General features: G+C 32.8%; 1 protein-coding gene across 1 annotated transcript in view; it reads left to right on the forward strand.

Annotated features, from left to right (window-relative positions):
• The first annotated feature begins 8,206 nt into the window (after nt 1-8,206).
• LOC118196063 (uncharacterized) overlaps nt 8,207-12,090 on the forward strand; it is an 83,927-nt gene continuing 80,043 nt past the window's right edge. Inside the window, exon 1 of the mRNA XM_085814247.1 lies at nt 8,207-8,413. The gene's annotated coding sequence lies outside the window, so the exon portion shown is untranslated. The remainder of the gene's footprint in view (nt 8,414-12,090) is intronic.

The raw sequence follows: 12,090 nt of genomic DNA on the forward strand, positions 1-12,090 counted from the left end.
TACGAACTTTAGAATATTATTCAAAAATTGTTGATGAATAATACGAAACCAAAATTAGTCCGGTTCTTTGTAAAATTTTGAAGATTCACCAAGTATGTAATTATAAAAATATATGTTGTAACAAAATTCGGAATTGCGTTAATAGTTTAATTTTAGCATTATTTTTTTATTATTATTCTAGTATTAATTATTAGGTCAGTTGTTAATTATTATCTTTAACTAAGTAAGTTTAATATCACAGTTTGCAATTCACAAATAGCCATCTATTTCAGTCAGACATTTAATAATTTCAAATATGTTAAGAATGGAAGTAACTTTAATACGCGATGAGTAACTGTAAACTAATGGAAAATAGCATTTCGTATAACGAATGAATGTCATCATTGAACGGAATGCAAGACACCGCTGTATAACATAAATATTAACAAATTTGCTGTCTTTAAGTGATGCTTGATAAGGCATGTATGGCTATGATATTCTTCTGCTAATTTAATCTAATTTTACCTTTAATGTATCAGTGCAAAATGGACATTGACCTACATGTTTAACATGAGAATAGTAAACTATCAGGGCTGAAAATTTTAGTGAACTTTTTTATCTGTATCATAGAAATAAAATTCAATCATCAGTAGTAATTAATGTGAGGTGGTTTAAATGTTTAGTTTTAAAAAAGAAAAATAAATTCCAAAAATTATGCACTACATTTAATTCCCGATTAACCAGACCTTGTCTGGAAAAGTGTTAGGTTCGTTTATTGGCAAACGGTTAAAAATTGCTATCATAAACCATTAGAATAAAGCAAAATTTTTGTGAGAAATGCAAATTGGAGAAGAAGGTGTGAAAGATAATAACAACGATAGCCAATAATATCGTAAAGTATATATGAATTATTATATACAACAATACATAATTTAATTATACATAATCTGAAATAAATATTGTTAAATCATCCACTAAAAATTAATTGCTAAATCACAAAAATCAATTAAGTGTACAGCTCTAAATCTTCTGTTTCCCATACACTCCTGTCGAAATACTAAAGCAGTGGTTGTCAACCTGTTCTGCCCCACACATCCCTTTCACCATTACTAGAAGATCATTCATCCCCTCTTCCTTTCCAAACGTTAATTTTCTATTTGCCGCTGAACGTGATAGATTAAAGTCTAATTTGAGCAAAACGCGGTATTCATTTTGCTTGCCAAGGACATTTACTGTTCTGATTTCATTGAAAAATTATCATGGTGAATCCGTCAGTTCGAAGTTATGAAAAAATTTAGGCATTTAGATACTTCCAGCCGTTGCTGGCTTTTTGCCACCCGACGCAAATTCTGTGGCTTTGGAATTCTGTCGCCATATTCCATTCTAAATTCCAAAAAATTTGCCGTCTAGTGCGACCCTGCTTCCATTTAATTAACTCTTAATCATCAGCATTGTTATCAAAGGGAGCAACAGTCCTATTAACCCTTTTCGATACGCTACCTTTTAAATTTGGAATTTTGATTTTAAAAAAAGGGGTAGGCAGTTTAATTAGGCCTAGAGGAATACACAAGTAAAATTTTGTAAAGATAGCACTTATCGTTTTAATTCTGTGGGTGTGCCCGAAGCGGGCACACTGATTGAATAGAGCTTCGAAAAGCGTGCTGAAACGAGCATTGCTAGGAAGCATGTGCAAGAGTAAGAGATTTTTCCTATGATTAAAAAACGCTAGATTCTGAATACCATAACAGATTTAGCATTACCCAGAGTGTGCCACGGGGAGATCCACTACTCTACACCCCCCAAAAAGCTCATTTTTGGTTATATGATGATTACATGCTTATGAATGGAAAAAAAGTAAATTGGGTAAATGATATTTACATTTCATATTTACACTTTATCCTATTTTTTCATCGTAGTACTTTTCGAAGAAAGTGACACCACCTTTAAAAAAGCACAATCCAATATTGTATGTTTTGCACATGTCCCGGGATCTAGATCAGATTCACAATCTGAAAGCAATTTGTGTAGCACTTTCAGTGCTTTAGAAATGATCAGCCCTCTCACCCGTTTGGAAAATAATTAAAAATCCGAAAAAAATAAACTAATATTATATCTACAATTTGAAATTATAAAATAAAAATATAAATGTCTACAACTCAAAACTATTAAATGTAGCTTATTTGAACCAAAGGGAAAGAGAACTGCTCTAGTGAAAAACCATGATAAAATTATTAACTTGTTAAAATTATCCCTGACATTCAGAAAATCACTCCAACAATTTCTTAGTTAATAACCAAACCTCCCCTCCGGAAAAAAAAGGGGGGAAGAAGAAAGAGAAAAACAGGGAATGAAACACAGATGTGGACCCACCTTTCTATGTTAATGAGCTGCAGAGAAACAAAGATACAGCTGCCTCTCAGTGACCTAGACTCGCAGTGAGCCCAGTCTGGGCAAACCTCTTCACCGTTCGATTTTAGGCAAGATTTCAAGGTAAAAATTTAAAACTAATATAGAATAACGACATTAGCATACAGCTAAAAAAATAACATTGAAATTTCCTTTTAAACTCAAAAAAAAAAAAAAAATCTGGAAGATTTCTTTTAAAAACGATGGTTTAAAAATCTAGACATGGCTAAAATATACGGACTGGTTTGTGTTGAGCTGCCATCTACTATAAGGAAGGTTCAGAGTAACCTATAGTAACCTTCTTTTTGAATTTTTCTGTGCGTACATAAAGAAATTTTTAGTTGTGCCCAGACCAGGCACATCGTGCCGCAAAGGGTTAACCAAAACATAATCAGCTAGGATGTCATTATTTAAGCCATACCCTCGTAAATTTTCAGTGTCTGTTGCAAAAGTACATGGCCAAGAATCGCAATAATCTTTTTCGACAAATCCGAACAGGAAATGACTATTCTGGCGGCAAGAGCACGCGTTAGCCTTTGTTCTACCGTGTTCATTAGCTGTTTTCACCTATTAAACTAAATGTATAGAATTGAGGGCCACCTAACATTCACAACTGATAATTACATTTTATTTCTATGCTTCTAGTAAAAACAATTTGTTGAAATTTTTAACCGTGTTGGTTTGCTATTGCAACCCAGCCAGTAGCGCCTCGCCTTAGCATACGTTATCCTTTGCTGGCGTTTGCTACACAGTATTGGCGATGTATCATGAGATTGCTGGCTAAAGACTGTGGGAGACGAAAGAAATTAACAAAACTACGAATTTTACATAATAAATTTATTCAATCTTGGGACCAATATTTTATATCATTTATGTGAATGATTTCCCTAATTTTAATGATGATAATACCTCGCTTATTTCCTGGCTTGCTATGCTGATGATACCGCGATAGTTTCGAAGTCTAGGAATCTAAATCGTGTACTGGAATGCATTCAAGAAAAAATCCCTATCATAGAGCGCTGGTGTAGCAACTGGAAAATTAGGATCCAACCTGAGAAGTCAAAAATTCTCCTAATCAGAAAATTCCGCAAAAGGGGCGCAATTAAGAAAGAACCAGAGCTCTTCGGAACCCAGGTTCCTAGAGTCAGTGCTGCCAATTATTTAGGCGTCGCCCTAAATAAGGACTTCACCTGGTCCAACCACATGATTAAAGTGTGTGGAAAGGCACGTTAGGCATGTCTCATTAGTCATGTGGTACGTTAGTAATATCATGGTTGTCAGGCTTTTCCCCGCTGCTCAAAAGAAAAGAACTCGCTGAACTAAATCTGAAAATGAGACTTTACCTCTCGATCATAAGACCTATTGTTACGTATGCTTTCCCCGCCTGGGCAAACGCTAGCGAAAAGGACATTAAAAAACTTCTGGCTCTCCAAATAAGACTGTAAAAGTCATCACAAACGCTTCCTATTTCATTCGAAATAGAATTCAGATCTGAAGATTGAATCTGTTAAAAAATTCATCAGTAAGATAAATGAAAATTTCTTCAGCAGATCTATAAGAAAAAACCCTGCAAACTTCGCTGACATCCTGGCCTGTGAGGTTCTGGAGGTGGATATACTTATGCTGCTCATTTGCTTCACTCAAACCCATACAGCCACGATAACCAGTGATTACACAAAACTTCTGTGCACTGATAGTTTTCTGTTGAAAATTGTGGTTCTTCAAAATTACGACTCTGAAAGACTCCATCATATAAAACAGAATTTTCTGTGTGTTTTAAATGGTCTTTATATATAGTTGTAAATAATCCCCACATCTCAGGCTTCGTCGAAGAAACTCTCCCAAGCCTCCGGTATACTTTCAGGAGGCAAAGTACTCCAATTTTCTTCCCTGACAAATTCACCTCATCTAGGGCATATATTTAATTGCGGATTTCACAAAGGTCAGGCCCTGAAACAGAATCTCTAAATTATTGGCAAGAGCAGGGGAAAATATCTCCTGTTGTATGCCAGTATACCGACGAATGTATCAACTTTTTCATCTTATTATTGGATCCCTTTGGTTTCTCCCAGCAACAGATTTTATTAGCCGCAAAGTTTGTACCAGGTGGTAAGAAGCCTATCGCCGAGCCTGATAACAGTGGTGGTGTATAGGGTGCTATGCATTTTGCAGACCAGTGGAATTTTTGTGGATCCTAAATTCTTAAAAATTTTGCCATGCCTAAATTTTGCTCCTTCACTAAATTCTAAAAATTTTGCCGCTCTCAAACTTTTCCTCTGGTAACGGTTCTGATCGGGTATAAATTTGTATAGGTTAGTTATATTAGTGTAGCTGAATTGGTATGTAATATAATTATTAGAATTTGCGCGTTCTAAAATAATTTTCACACGCATAAAATAATTTATGGTCCGCTCAGTTTTCTACACCTAAATATGGAAATGAGTTCAAAATGTTTGGCAGACTGAAAAGTAAAATATGATTATAAATTAATTGATTTCTTTTTCTGGATAGAATAACTGATGTTGGTTACCATGTTGAAATTTATCTGATGCATTTGGGTGCTATGAATAAAATATTTTTTAAATTTAGAATTAAAAAGTAAATAAATGAAAACAACCTTCCGATTTAGAGGAGGGGGAGGGTTAACAATAAATAACAATTAATAAATCATCTTCGAAATTTCATGTTATTCCGCAGGTCGACTGAAAATGATGGCTAGAAATTTTAATTGCTTAATTTTTTATCCTAGATATACACTTCCACTTCAGAAGTTTCTTTAAATGGATAAAAAGTTAATATACTTTTAATGCTGCACGGCTAAGTATGTTCTATAGAAATAAAATCTAACTTTTTATATGAATTCTGCTGAAAAAAGTTTCCAATTATCTTTCAATATATTAAAAATAAAAAATTCCATACCTTTTCACTAAGAATTAGTAGAAATATGTTCGTCAAATTTTTAAATGATGTTTACCCTAGACCGGGGGGAGGGAATTCGGTCAGTATTTTACTATTCAGCTGTTAAGTATTTGTTTTGGTTTATGAATTATAAAAAATATGTATTTGAGTTTCTGATATTTATGAACATTTTCTATACTTTTTGGTGTTTTACGAAACACACTAAAAAGTAATTTATATCGAAACAAATGTATGTATGTATTTTTCGAGTTTTGGAAAGGTGGGGAATGATCTTTCAGTGATAATGAAAGGTGTGTATATGGCAAAAAATGTCATCGACCACTGCCCTAGATTAATCGCCAAAACTTTTGCCAAAAAGTCGCCAAGAAGAAAACTTCGTTTTTGTACTTGTTCCATAGATATGTTCTCAGACGTATGTAAAAGAAAAGTGACTTACTGTATGGAGTAAGTAAATTCTTTCTAGAATGTCTGTATGAAATTTACTCATAAAAATATGAAACTTTTAGTTTTCATAAAAGCGTAATTAGTATTTTGCTAATTTCAATTTTTTGTATTGTAAAAAATTTAATTTTGTTTTTATAGAACCATAGGGTTAAAGACACCGTATTCCAAGAAATATTGTAATTAGAAATGCGTGCCTGTGATCAATAAATATAAAAGAAAATTTTTAAAAAAGCCTTTGAATACTTTTTTTTAGCACCATCCATTTTTATGGAGTTTCTTTATAATTAAAAAATTACAAAAGAAATTTTTTGCTTGCACTCCTTTTACAAATACTTTCTGATTTGCTACATACACACGTTGCCAAAATCAAAAATGACGTATACAGTTGAAAGGTTTAGACTAATGGGACTAAGCAGTGGTATTCAGACAATGGGTCTCGACCCCATTTGTGGTCGGTTGAGAATCATAAAAAATCTGAATTGATGGTATATAACTAAGGGTCAACGCCCTGAATTAAAGTTGCGAAATTATTTTTGAGGTCGTTTGCATTGTTACGGAGTTGTACCGTTGTACTAATTTAAATGCCACTGGATTAAGGCAAAGCATCTCGAGAGCTATTTGCCCATCAGGAGGGGGCCTTCGTGGAATACATTTTAAAGGAAACTGGCTGCTCGTTATACACGTTTCAAGCCCCACGTTATATATGGAGAAATAACCTGCATATATGCAACCTGCTCGTTCACCAGAATTCGAAGTCAGGTTGAACTACCAGTGTTCAGCGACTTTACCACTTGGATGCTGGTAGACCATATATAGGTCAAGGACAATTTCTACAAAATTCTTCAAAAAGAATTTGCGCCCAACAATGGTTGAGTGGGTATGGCTATTGATCATTAGTAGTTAATGCAAGTTTTGCTCCGCGAACGATCCGGGTTAACTGCATAATATTTTCATGATTTTTTTTTTTTTTTTTTTTTTTTTTTTTTTTGCATAACGTGAAATCGAGCCGGTTTCCGTTAGAAAATCCCCCATGAAGGTAAAAGCCTTTGGGCACTTTGCCATTATCAGTTAGTTAATCATAAAATGAACTCACATTTATCAAAACGGATAAATTACGTTGTAATATAAAAAAGTGGCATATCGTTATTTATCAAGTCCAATTTTTCTGTTGCTTATGGACGTATAGTTTATATTACTCATCGGTAATGAAAAATCGAGCTTTATTGAAGCAAAGAAAACAAGTTCATCTGAAAAATACGCGGTATAGGTATGGCCTGAAGGCGGTACAGGCATAAAAATCCCTTTATATCAACATAAGAATTTTGCGTGTATTCTACGAAGAGATATTTTAATATGTTTATATAACAAAGCCGTACTTTTAAAATGTTGTGATTTTAATGAAATTCCTGTTTCCTTTCTGCATGATAGAATTATAGTTAGCCTACTTTTGGGAATTTTATTGGTTTCGTACCATGCAAAATTTCTAGATTTAAAATACTGTTCATATTTAGTAAGACGAAGTAAATTAAAGACGTAAATAAATAAAAGTGTAAACATTTATATAATCCTTACAGAGTTTTAACTTTTGCAAGTGTCACCGCAGAATATCATAGAATTGCTAATTAATTATATTTCAATAATTCTAAAGGCAAAGGATGAAGTATTACTGCAATAGCTTTCATAACTTGTAAATAAAAATTATTTCGAAAAAAACTGAAAAGGAAATTTGCTTGTAAATTTGTATTAATATCTTATGCGATTATTTTTTATTGTTTGGAATAGCTTAACGACAGATGTGAATAATAAATCAAAATCACTTTTGCCTACCATATTTTGTTTATTTTTCGACCTTCTGCTTTTCTAAGTACGACTAATTGTAGGCAAACCCTAGGTGGTTTTTCACATTTGGCTATTTATGGTTTTCTTGCTGATTATTTTAAAAGCTAGGGAAACCACGACACAGAACAATGCAAGTATCTTAGGGGTAGTTATGCTAACTGAGTGTAATCATCATTTAAAGTAAGTTGCGCTTTTTTTTTTTTTTTTTTTTCTAAGAAAAGTATTTTCGTAAACAGCGTCGCGAAAATTCTGTAAAATGAAACATATTTTTTTCGAATGAGAAATAAATTTAAAGCATTTGTTTGTATGAATGTGTTTATTATGTACATTTGTTATTTTCGATTTGTATTTTTCACATTGTATTAACAGTATTCAATTTCAGCGAATAATTAATTTTAAAAAGCGGTAAGTAAGAACAGCCGTAATTTTAACGCCTTTTCTAATATTACTGGTCAAAAGCTGCCGTTCCGATAACATTTATCATTTTCAAAAATAAAGTGGCAATATCATCACTATCGTTTGCTTGAGTTTGTTTTAAGAATCTGATTTAGTTATTACACTTTCTACTACTATTAAAATTATCGTTTGTTTATATATGGGGTTTTGAAAATAGGTGAAAATAAAAGTGGCAACTTGATCGCTGTTTTGATCACGAATGCTTCGATTTTGTTTAAAAAATTTCTCTTACGCCTTTTTCGGAATTTTAAGTGAATTTTTTTGCATTTTGTGTCGAAAAAATATCGTCTACTGTAATACGCCTGATATACAGTAAAAGTGTTAGGATATTTCTGGCGCAGTAGATTGAAAATTACTTGAAATCTACTTAGTGAGTAAATTTTTATTTGATCAATTTTTAACACGTATTTTTTTTAATATGAAATATTTTTCTATACATTTGGTTTAAATTATTTTATTATAAGAATTAATATTTGTTTTTTATAATGATTAACGTACTTTTACGTCTTCATCCTATAAATCTAGGTTACTAAATTTAAATTATAAAGAATTAAAAAATATTATGATTATTATTTATATACATGAATTCATTATAATATATTAGTTAATATCAGAAATAACAGTCGTAGTCTTCAGTGCTTTGCTTATTAAATTACCATATGAATGAATCAGCTACTATATTTGTGAATTAAGAACAGAGGGTGCTTTTTTATGTCTTGTGTAATCAAATTAAAACATATCATCGAATCTTTCTGAAATTAAAATTAATGTTCATTTAAAAAGAAAGGAAAGTTGTGGAATTTCATTTTAAAAGAAATCTGTCTTAACAAATAGTGTAGTATTTTTGTTATGAAAGTCGCATGTGTATCAAGCTAATGTAATAAATTTAGTATTTTTTTTTAATGTAAAAGGATACTCATTTTAGATATTTCTAATATAATTCCTATTTTATACATTTATTGTTTAAAAAAAGTTTTAGTTTATATTAACTTGCCTATACATTCTTTTCTTTCAATTTGGGTACAGAGTTCATTTCTCAGTCTTTATATAGGTACTTATAAAACGATGTATGTTAGAATTGTGTATATGTAAATAATTTAGTCAAATTATATGTGAAGATCTAGTATTTTTTGAATAATGTAACATGAAATGCTTGAAAGAGAAGATGCTCTGCCGGAAAAATAAGAATACAGGGGCAAGTCCATTTAATTTTGAGTAAATGGCTATCTCGCTTAAACCGTAACTGGCTGTCATATGCCTTCCAGTAATATCGAGAAGTGGAGAGTGCTGGAGATTTCTCGGTGGGCCGGAGAAAACTATATAAGACTGAGGAGAGCATCAGTTTAACAATAGTTGTTAGTTCAGAGAGACTTCGGAGTATTGAGATATCTGTAGCACCATTGCCTTTTTAGCTGCGCTGTGTTTTCCGTTCTGAGAAAGTGCAGAATCGGCCACTGCTTGGCGCGATTTTAAGAATTGCACATACTCGGTATCCATGTGCACATCGACATATTTTCACTTAAAAAAACATCCCAGAATTGCACAAAAATGGCATTGTGCATTCCCTTGACTTTATCTATGTACACATCAACCTACTTCAGCATTTCGTTCTTAGCAGTTTGAAGTGTAACTACTGATTGCACTATGTGATACCGAGGAGAGCTGTACGAGTGTTTTTGTGGAAAGTTCCAGGACTGTAAAGTGTTTCTTTTGATAAAAATTAATTTTATCAAGATGTCATCTGTTCTGTGTGCATTCAAACCGTTATGAATCTGTACGCACGAAACAGTATATTTATTTGTTTCATTCTTTTACAACCTTCCATTAACTTTATATTTTTTCTAAACGTGACAGTCACGTAGAAGGAATGCCATCTTCACATATGAATAATATTTCGAGAAACAAAGGAAGCCATTATGGAAAGAGAGGAGAGGTTGTATAAATTTTCTACGAAAAACAAAACTTTTACGACCAGGAAAATGTAATTCAAAAAAATTCCGCAAATTTCTAAATTACACAGTTATATGCAAAGACATGCACGATTTGATTATTAATAATTGACCTTAATTAACATTTGACGTTTTTCGAAATAAATGCATTACGAAAGGAAGCGAAAATTTTCTTTACAAACTAACTCGTGTACTATAGAGTAGCTTTAAATGTATGCAGTATTTTCGGACCTTTTTTTTAGGCCGAGACCCTTTAACAGCTAAAAATGTAAGGTATTCTCACAATAAAACTTTTTCGAAAGTAGAGGGCGCTACTTGGCAGTAGCGCAATACATGTAAGTAGAAACGAAATATCGTTTTGATTAGGCAATATGATTTCTGTGAAGGTAGTCCGCCTAACAGGCAATATGATTTCTGTGAAGGTAGTCCGCCTAACAGGCAATATGATTTCTGTGAAGGTAGTCCGCCTAACAATAGGACAGTCGTAAATATGTGAATATAACGGGTAATAAATAGCACTAGAAAAACTGAACCACCGGATGCTTTGTGTTAGCTTTTCGGGCCGCCATAGTTAAATGCAGGTTCGTTACAAGAGGTGGGGGAGAGGGTTTCCAATTAAATTTCTCGCAGTTCGTATCCTACCAAATTTTTGTTCATGAAAATATTTCCATTATAATGCGGATTGAGCTGTCATCTTTCATTTAGAAATATAATACTCAATTTATGATTAATTAAATAAGTTCTTATTGTGGATACACTTACCTAATACAATAGAAACTTCAATATAAAAACATAATATTATAATACGTTACTAAATAATAATACATTGACGATTAATTGGCACATCCTCTCCAACAAAATCAGCGTAACAGCTTGCTGAGGGTGGGAGGATGCTTAAGCATAATGTATCAAAAAAACCTCTGTTACTTAGAAAAAGGTAACTGGTTTTTGGCATTGTACAACTGTAAAAGTTTTTCTTTCAAAAATATTTCATGTTAATTAATAAAAATACAACATTATACAAAATTAAAACTGAAATTTAAGACAAATAACTCGTATAATCAAGTTAAAATCTTAAATTTTTGCAAAAATCTGATTAAATATTACCCTACAATAAAGAAGGAAGAAAAAGTAAAATTTTGCTTTAAAATTTTTGTGTGGCTAAACTACAGTATCGAACAGATTAATTGAAACAAGATGAAAATTTGTATAAAATCTTTTATTTATCATTCATTTCAATAATGGAACCAAATCATTACGATTAATATTTTATGTGGCCTCCCTTGGTCTTAATTAAGAGTTTGATCCTCTTTGGCATTGAATCCACAAGTTTTTGCAGGTTGTCAGTATCCTTTTATCTCTAAACCATATATTGATAATTGCGGTTATTAATTTTTCCACTGTGGTACAATCCGATGTAGACAATCGATTCTTGCAAATTGCCCACAGATTCTCTATCGGGTTGATGTCTGTGAATTCCCAGGCCAATCTAATATGGTGATATGGTTTTCCGAAAAATATTTGACCATTTTTTTTCGAAGTATGGCAGGGAGCCAAATCCTGCTGGAAAACTCCCTCGCCATTTGGCCACCGTTTTTTCAATTCTGGTATCATTCTTTCTACCAATATGGACTGGTACTTTTCACTATTCATCATACCTGTTACTGGAACAAGGCCCTAGTTTATAATATAAGAAACACCCCCAGAACATTTTTTTAAGAGGATGTTTGGTGGTTTGTATGACGTGTGACGAGTTCAGTTTTTCCTTTTCCCTTCGAATGAACCGAAATTGCTCGCCTTGCACGATGAAGTGAGTCTCATAAGAAAACAAGACTCTTTTCTAATCTTCTGCCATCAGTTTTCATTTTTTGGCCCATGCAAGTCTTTTGGCTTTCATTGCCATTGTTAAAAGTTGTTTTTTGACAGGTTTCCTCGATGGTCTTCCCGCTTCAAGAAGTCTTCGACGAACAGTCATGGGAGTTACGTGGACACCAGTTTCAGCCAATTCTCGAGCAAGGTCTACTGCAGTTTTACGGCAATCATTTCGGCTAGAATGCAGTAATCGCTGGTTATCTCGTTTACTTGTCTTTCTTTTTGC

Source organism: Stegodyphus dumicola, chromosome 4 (assembly GCF_044657685.1).
Source record: "Stegodyphus dumicola isolate Sdum_Otavi_A_Nest chromosome 4, ASM4465768v1".
Classification (NCBI taxonomy): Eukaryota; Metazoa; Arthropoda; class Arachnida; order Araneae; family Eresidae; genus Stegodyphus; species Stegodyphus dumicola.